Source organism: Vulpes vulpes, chromosome 9, assembly GCF_048418805.1.
Source record: "Vulpes vulpes isolate BD-2025 chromosome 9, VulVul3, whole genome shotgun sequence".
Taxonomy (NCBI): Eukaryota; Metazoa; Chordata; class Mammalia; order Carnivora; family Canidae; genus Vulpes; species Vulpes vulpes.
In genome coordinates, this window is record NC_132788.1 from 66,366,490 (window position 1) to 66,375,781 (window position 9,292).

The following is a 9,292-nucleotide window of genomic DNA, read 5'->3' on the forward strand; positions in this document are numbered from 1 at the left end:
AAGTCCTGGAAGACATTTGCTTTTAAGGGAGAACACTTCAAAAGTCAAAATCTGGGGGTGCCTGAGTGATTCAGTCCATTGAGCATCTGACTCTAGATTTTGCCTTAGGTCATGATCTCAGGGTCCTGGAATTGGGCTCCCTGCCAAGCAGGGAGTCTGTTGTCTCTCTCCCTCTCCCCCTCCTCCTGTGTGCTCTCTCTCTCTTAAATAAATAAATCTTTTTTAAAAAGTCAAAATATGATTGGGGTGTGCACTTCTTCATTTCTTGTTTTTTTTTTAAAGGAGTATGGGCAGTATCTTCATCCTGTCTTTTCAGAGACCCTAATTAATGTGGTGGAAGATGTGGCAATTCTTGAAGCCACCAAACAAACCACTGCTTGCACCTCATGAGATTTTTAATTTATTTTTTCTGAAGGTTTTATATATTGCTAAGGTTTTCTCTTAAACTGCAAGAAAGTTTACCCCTGTTTCTCACAAAGCACACTTCAAATTGCATATGTTCCAACATGACTTCCACATTCTACTGTCCTGCATTGTCTGTTTACTGATCACTTATTCTGCACTAAAGAAATACTTGTTGTAGCAGTACAGACTACTTGGTTGATGCGCCAGTACCAGTATTGAAAATCTGGGTTTTGTTTGTCTGCTTTTAAGGAGCTCTTGCATTAGGTCTGTAATTATAACTCTTATTTCTTGCCCCATGGAAGGATGGAGGGAATTTGAGGTTTGCTCTTAAATTGGCTTTGGTCCTCCTGCCTGGACAATCTTAATTGATTTTCAGGACTGATGAGCTGAGTGGGAAACAAGACATATCCTCTTTTTTAAAGCCTTATAAACATGATAAGGGGCGCCTGAGTGGCTCAGTCAGCTAAGCATCCAACTCTTGATTTCAGCTCAGGTCATGATCTCAGGGTCATGAGACTGAGCTCCGCATCAGGCTCCTCACTCAGCAGAGTCTCCTTAGGAGCCTCTCTCTCTTCCTTTCCTCTGTCCCTCACCTCCCTCCACTCCTTGAACTCTCTCTAGCACTCTCTCTAAATAAATAAAATCTTAAAGCCTTGTAAACATGATTAGAAGAGGGTAGGGAATGGACAGTGATGGTGGTGGTGATCAAGTGTGACACTTCCTTTGTGGAAAATATCAAATTACATGGATGCCTCAGACTTTTTTTTTTTTTTTTTAAGATTTTATTTATCTATTAGTGCGAGAGAACACAAGCAGTGGAGACGGAGAAGCAGGCTGCCCATCAAGCAGGAAGCCTGATGCAGGGCTCCATCCCAGGACCCTGGGATTATGACCTGAGCCAAGGGCCGCTGCTTAACAGACTAAGCCACCCAGCCTGCCCCTGGATACCTCAGACTTTGTGTGGTTCAGCCTGAAGCTTAAAATGGAATACAGATCTCCATCCGTTTTTACATTTTTTTATTCCTTCCTCTCTTCTCCTTCCTGCTTTTTTTTAAAAATTTTTTTCTTTCCTTTTTTTTTCTTTTTCTTTCTTTCTTTTTTTTTTTTGACAAAGCCTCTTTGTTTTCACTATTGCACCAAAGAAATGGAAGGTGCCATTTATTTTAGTAAGCATTGCTTGGGGGTGTGGTGGAGTAATGGCTCCACACTAGTGTATTGGTAAATTCTATATTCCCTAGATTTCCTTCACCAAGAATTCTGTTGTTGACATAAAATGAGGCAGCAGGCCTATGATCCATGAGTATCTCAGAGATCTAATCCTCTTGCTAATCACTTTTTCAGAATAGATCATGTTTTCAAGTTACACATAGAATCATTTGTTTCATGTGGTAAAAGCCATAGTTGACAGTGAAAGGAATATTTTTAAAAACACATGGAAATATGTTTTCTGAGACTTCAGGAAGTTCATAAAAGAGACTGGGGTGGGATTTATTTATTTTTTACATGATATTTTGCAAGCATTTCTTCCTCCTAACGAATACTAACCCTACCATTGGCAATATTTCTCATAAGGGAGTTAACCTAAAGGTTGGCTCTTTGGAGGAAAACAGGAGGTACAGAGCAGGGCTGTCATGGGAACAGAGCCAGGCAAGATGCAGGCTGAATGTGAGTGATGCCCTTTCTAAAGACATAGGAGTCCCGAGTGGCTCAGTTGTCCAGTTTCTGACGGTAGCTGAATACCTGCATTTTCATGTGAAGTCTTTTTTGAATTATGTTGCCAGCCAATTCAGATGAAAAAAAAAAAAAACACAAACAGCGAAGACCTAATAAATTATTAGGTTTTGACCCGGGAGTGGGGATGCCAGATTTGACCCAGGAAGTGGGGATGCCACTTTTCAATCTGGATTATGAAAATTTGATTCATTTCATGGAACACAAAATCTCGTGTATTTCTTTTTTAAAAAATCATTTTATTTTTTTATTTTTTTAAAGATTTATTTATTTATTCATGATAGACATAGAGGCAGAGACACAGGAGGAGGGAGAAGCAGGCTCCATGCTGGGAGCCTGACGCAGGACTCGATCTCGGGACTCCAGGATTGCACCCTGGACCAAAGGCAGGCGCCAAACCGCTGAGCCACCCAGGGATCCCTTAAAAATCATTTTAAATTCAATTTGCCAAAATATAGTATTAACACCGAGTGCTCATCTCATCACGGGCCCTCCTTAATGCCTGTCATCCAGTTACCCTATGTATTTCTATCTGAAAAATACTGCTCCCGTGCCAGTTGGAAATGTCTAAGTGTGAGAAAGGGCAGTGGCGTGGGCCCAAGGACATGGTACCTAGGAGTGCCTCATGAGACTCTGTCCTCCATCCCCACCCCTCCCGCCTGAAATCATGTGCCCCTGACGGTCTGTTCCCATTAGCGTAAGCACTTATTACTGAAGTTTGCAGATTCCTATCTGAGAATAGCAGAAATGTTTCTTTCTTGCCTTTGGTTTTCATTTCATTTATTGAAACTTAAGTCTGTTTAATACAGACTACCCTAGAACAGACCTCATATTTATGGATTTGCTGGCATCGGTTGTGCTATTAGTGAAAGCTGGCCTTTGTTGTGTCAAATGCTTGAAACACCATGGAAATTATTAACTCCAAGAGCCTCACGTGGAGCCTTGGCAGCGGTCCAGAACTTCTTCCTTCCTTTGACTCTGGTGTTTAGACCATAAGAGCGGGAGTTTAATTTTATGAGTAAGCAAATTCATTACAGATCATGTTCAAGTAGGCTATAAAGTGAGAAACACTCTTTTCTGCAACTTGTCCTATTTAGGATCAGAAAGTTGAGGGGATCAGTGCTAAGGGGTAGAATTTTTCAGCTCAGATTCTAATCTGCCCCTAATGTTAACTGACACCAAAGTCATCATTATGAGAAGCCTGGTTAGGCCTTTGGAATCAGTCACAGTTGTCTGGCAAGAAGGTGATCCCATTTCAGAATAATTGAAGGTCAGATAAGATTGCTCTCCTGCTCCCCAGTTTGGACCACGTTTGACAAACTCCTGTTTTCTTTGCTGAGGAAATGGAAGACTGATCAGAGCAACTCTTTTCCAACATGTCAGTTTGGCACCTCAACTGGGTAACGTTAAAAGCTCTGAATCAACGCTTGGGGAAAGTGAAACCAGCTAACAGACTATCAGGAAAAGAGATAAGCCGAGCCTTGTCAGGTGGCACTGATAAAAGGTTCACCTGCTAATGAGGAAGGGCCCTTCGTGGTTGCTTTTTTGAAGGCTACAACTTTGCTCTGCTCTAGACACTCTAAATAAAATTGTATTTATTACTTTTAAGTGACATGGAAGGATGTCCCTTTAATTTCTTCAATTACTGTCTTTAAAAGGCCAGTTTAGCATCATGTGAGGAGAACATTGGAATAAGATCGTCTGGGATCGTAACCATACCCCACTACATACTTAACTGTGCGACCTAAAGGCAAGCAATGTCCTCTCAGGTAAAATGGGAATAGTAAGAGTACCTACCTCTTGGGATTGTGGAAAGATATGGAATGATGCAAAAATGAAATTTAGCACAAAGTATTTGAGTAAGTGTTTACTAGGTACTTGCTCCTATTATCAATATGATTATTAAAGGTGGAGGAGCAAGAAGGTACTGGCAGATGGTTCTGGTCCCCAGGGGTTACTGCCAATAGGAGCATGATGGGCCAGCAGTAAGAAAGAACAAAGAGACTGAATAAAAAAGCGTGAAACTGACCTCTGTCTCAAACATTGAAAAAAAAAAGGGAGGCTCGCATGATTGATCCCCAAATTTCTGTTAATACTTGAATTTGGGGCAGCCTGGGTGGCTCAGCGGTTTAGCCCTGCCTTTGGCCCAGGGCGTGATCCTGGAGCCCTGGGATCGAGTCCCACATCGGGTTCCCTGCATGGAGCCTGCTTCTCCCTCTGCCTGTGTCTCTGCGTCTCTGTGTGTGTGTGTGTGTCTCTCATGAATAAATAAATAACATCTTAAAAAAAACTTGAATTTGAAAATACTCCAATATTACGTGGTCCATCTGTCCCATAAAGTTCTCATTAAAGAGGATCCAGTTATTGCTACATAAATTGTATAATCTTAAGCTTTTTCTCTTGAATCCACCACACAAAGAAACTGCTTGGTTTAATGCCGATGCAAATATCATTCTTGGGTATCATATGATACCATAATTAATTCTTAACAGTATTTAAAACGATGGGGCCTGTGGGTGGCTCAGTCAGTTAAGCGTCTGACTCTTGATTTCAGTTCGGATCGTGATCTCAGAGTGGTCAGATCGAGCCTGGCATCGGGCTCCCTGTCAGGTGGATCCTGCTTGGGATTCTCTCCCTCTCCCTCTGCCCCTACCCATCCCCACGCTTGCACACACATGTGCTCTCTTTTTCTTTAAAAAAAAAAAAAAAACAAAATAATAGTAATTAAAAAGGAAAACAGAAAAAGAAGGGCAGTCCGTTGGCCCACAACATGTTCCTCAGCCTATGAACATTTCTGTGGTGTTTTCAATGCTAGAGAAAACAATTTACATTTCAGTTTTAGATGATTATTCAAAAAATTCTGCTTAGTTGTTGAAATTCTTCTTTCTCATTTAATCCTTCTCTGAGATTATTGGTCCAGGACCGAGATTCTCACTTCATAAATTATTAGACTTAAAAATCAATATGATGTACAAAAAATAGTTGAGGGTTTGGCACACAGCACTCACAGGCATTAGTGAAGCGGGCAAGTCTCCAAATGTGGCCTGCGGCCCCCAGAGATCTCTAGCTCCCTTCCAGGGGGTTGAGTCAAAACTATTCTCATAATACTATTAAGATGTTATTTGTCTTTTTATTCTCATGATTTCATGAGTGTATGGTGGGATTTTCCAGAGCCTACATAGAATATAAGCTTATATACTTTTATGTCTTAAAAATGTCCTAGTCTAGGGGATCCCTGGGTGGCTCAGTGGTTTAGTGCCTGCCTTTGGCCCAGGGTGTGATCCTGGAGTCCTGGGATCGAGTCCCGCGTTGGGTTCCCGGCATGGAGCCTGCTTCTCCCTCTGCCTGTGTCTCTGCCTCTCTCTCTCTCTCTCTGTGTCTATCATGAATAAATAAATAAAATCTTAAAAAAAAGTCCTAGTCTTAATTTTTAATATGCTAAATGTCTTTAGATATAACCTACATTATGAAAGCTCCTCTTTGGGGTCTTCAATAATTTGTAGGTTTGTCAAAGGGTCCTGAGAGCAAAAAGTTTAGGAGCTGCTGGTCTAGGAGAAAAACAAGGTCTGATAGTGTGCAAGTTTGTTTTGAGAATAATGACCAGCCCTCTCCATCTCTTTTGAAAACAGTCAAGAATTGAGTTTAAATGACCACAAGAGAAAGTGAAATTAACCGTTAAGGAGCGGGATCCCTGGGTGGCTCAGTGGTTAAGCATCTGCCTTCAACTCAGGGCTTGATCCTGGAATCCCGGGATTGAGTCCCACATCGGGCTCCCTGCATGGAGCCTGCTTCTCTCTCTGCTTGTTTCTCTGCTCCCCCTCTCTTTCTCTGTCTCCATGAATAAATAAATAAAATCTTAAAAAAAAAAACTGTTAAGGAGCACTTCTGTTCATTTTAGAAGATCTATGAAATGCAGAGGTGATGTATGGACTCCCGTCCTTTGAAAGACAATTCAGTGTGTGAACTATCTCAAATAGTCTCATACTTGGAATCACTTTGATATAGGACTCCCCAAAAGGACCTCACAAGTTTAGGTGCACGTAGTGTAAAATCCCCTCCACTATTGCAGCCTCTACTCAGGGTGACATGGTAGTGGGACCCTGCATGTCACCCATATCTGCTCCCTCAGATGGTGGTTACATTGTAAAGCCAGTGAGAGAGATCAAAGTTTTACTTTCATGAAGCAGCTCACTTTCTCCTGGTGGATTTTGTCTTCATTTTGCCATAAATTGTGATTGTTTTGCTTCTTTACTTGGCTGGTTTGTCTTCCAGCCAACAATTTTAGTCACTCCTTAGTTGGGCACTGTGCTTGGTGCTTTCTGTACATGGTCTAATTTAACCTGCAGGCAATCTTGGGAGGGACCAGTTATTTTTGGTTAGTATTTCCAGTGTGCACTTAGGAAACGAGGACTCACAGTGTTTTGAAAGGTGCTGGGGCGACACAGCTGCTTGGGGCAGAACCAGGGCTATTAGCAGTTTTGAGACGCTCTCGCCATCGTACCATTAAATCCGTGGTTTTATTGTAAGTTTGGGTGGGGAGGGGAGGAGTGAGGAGGGGAGCTTCCTGGGGCAGGAGATAGCCTCAAGGAGAAGAAAGGCCAGGAGCAGGAAGGTGGAACGGATTCGTGGTTAAGAACACAGACTCTGGAGCCAGACTGTCTGGGTTTAAATTCTTGTCCTACCACTTGCTAGTATTGTGACTTTGGGCAAGTTACTGAACGTATTTGTCTTAGATTTTGAAAATTAAGTGGAAGCACTTCTAGAAAAGGTCGAATTCTAGGCAGGAAGGTCTAATGTAGTCAGAATAGGGTTATCTGCATGTAGACATTTGACCTGTTTTATGTCCATTCTGAACTTTGAAGGTTGATGCAGTAATCGTCCTCCATGTGGTAATGAAATATCCGAGGTTGAGGCTACACATTTTCAAAAGGCATGTTTTCATCACATCCTCCCCTCCCCAGTATGCTATTTCTTTTTATTAAATGATTATGGATCCGTAAAGAAGTGGATTTGGAGGTGGCGTGGGTGGGAGGAGGCCGGTGTATGGGAAACACCGATCCTCTGGAAATAACGATGAAAAGGTGCGTTATCAGCTCATTTGTACCACGTTCAAATCCATGAAAGGAATACAGCTGATAATGACCACTGAGATCATGTGTGAAGAATGAAAGGAACAGTGTCCTGCACCAGGCTTGTTGAATAGCACCGTGAAAAAGCAGGAGAAGCTTCCTTGATAAGATTAAATACCCTGGTCCTTGTGAGACTAGGCTTGAGTTTCTCACTCACTCTGCTGCTGGGCTGAAAACTGGATGCAGTTTCAGGGCACTTTCCAACTCAACATTTGCCTCTGTTCCAGAACATTTGTAAATACTCAGTTTTGTGGGGAGGGAAGAAAACCTCACTAATATGGGAACCACATTCACATTTGTAATTTTTTATTTATTAACAGAACTTTTTGCTCTGGGACATATTAGGCAAGCCAAGGGCTGAATCACATTGATTATTGCTTGTGGGCTGTTAGCTTTGGACAACTGCTTTAGGAGCCAGCCCTGTACCTCCATCTGTGGGAATGTTTTTATGGGAAGTGGCAATTTACACTGGTTTTATGTGTAATGTTCCCCCTCTAGTGGCCAGACGTTTTTTGGTTTTTGCTGTTTTTTGTACAAATGCTCTCTAGAGGTGGAGAACTTTTTGTTTAGGGGTACTCTGGATTTGGGAAGTCTAGGAAGAGGGGACCGAAAGGGGATTGCAAATTTCTTTTCCATAGGAAAATATTATTCTTTTTTTAAAATTTTTATTTATTTATTCATGAGAGACAGAGAGAGAGAGAGAGAGAGAGAGAGAGAGGCACAGACACAGGCAGAGGGAGAAGCAGGCTCCATTGCATGCAGGGAGCCCGACATGGGACTCGATCCCATGTCTCCAGGACTACACCCTGGACTGAAGGTGGCGCTAAGCCACTGAGCCACCCGGGCTGCCCAGGAAAAAATTATTCTAAAGTATTTGTCCATTCTAGTCTCTAGCTTTTTATTTTTTTAATTAAAAACATTTTAAAAAGTAATCTCTATACCCAACATAGGGCTCGAATTTATAATCCTGAGGCTAAGAGTCACACATGCCACTGACTGAGCCATCCAGGTGCCCCAATCTCTAGCTTTTTAGAGGAGATGGAGATGATGAATGTCACCTGCAGAAGGGAGAAGAGGCTTTGGAATGATCTTTATTTTTTTACTCTGATTATTTTCTGAATTTCTACTACCTTTATTAACAATTATGTTATTAGTAACTATCCATAATTTTATTAGAAAATTCTTAACTATTATTTTTCAAATTGAAAGAATAGTAAAATGCATAGGGTAAACCTAGAAACTCTAAAAAATACATGAAGTATCCTTAGAAGCCCTTCATTTTGTAAGTTATGGTCTCCTAAATCCCGTGCCAGCAGGTCACTACTATCAACTAGTTACTATATCTTTCCAGGCTTTTTCTTTGCCTTTACAATCATATATTACACATGTATATATTTATATATATTGAACATGGACAATTCATATATGAATTATATATATATATATACACGCACACACACAAAAATCAGGTACAGTATATACAACTTGTATTTGGTTTTTATAAAACAAAATAGAATCATACTATAAGCACTATTCATTTATTTTATACACTTCAGGAAAATACTATATAGGTCTAACTCTTTTTAAAATAGCTGAATTGGGACGCCTGGGTGGCTCAGTGGTTGAGCATCTGCCTTTGGCTCAGGGCGTGATCCTGGGGTTCCAGGATCGAGTCTCACATCAGGCTCCCCGCAGGAAGCCTGCTTCTCCCTCTGCCTATGTCTCTGCCTCTCTCTGTGTGTCTCTCATGAATAAATAAATAAAATATTAAAAAAAAAATAAATAAAATAGCTGAATTAATTTATTTAAGCATTTCACTATTGATGAGCATTTGGGTTATTTTTGGTTTTCATTGTTTAAAAATATTTCGATAAACCTGTTTGCACTTATGTACATCTTTGCCAATTTCTGCAGATATTTCTCGAGGATAAATTCCTGAGAGTCTAAATCCTGGATCAAAGCACATGGCTATTTTAAATTGTGGTGGATATTGATTGACAGCTTTCAAAAAAAAAAAAAAAAGCTGT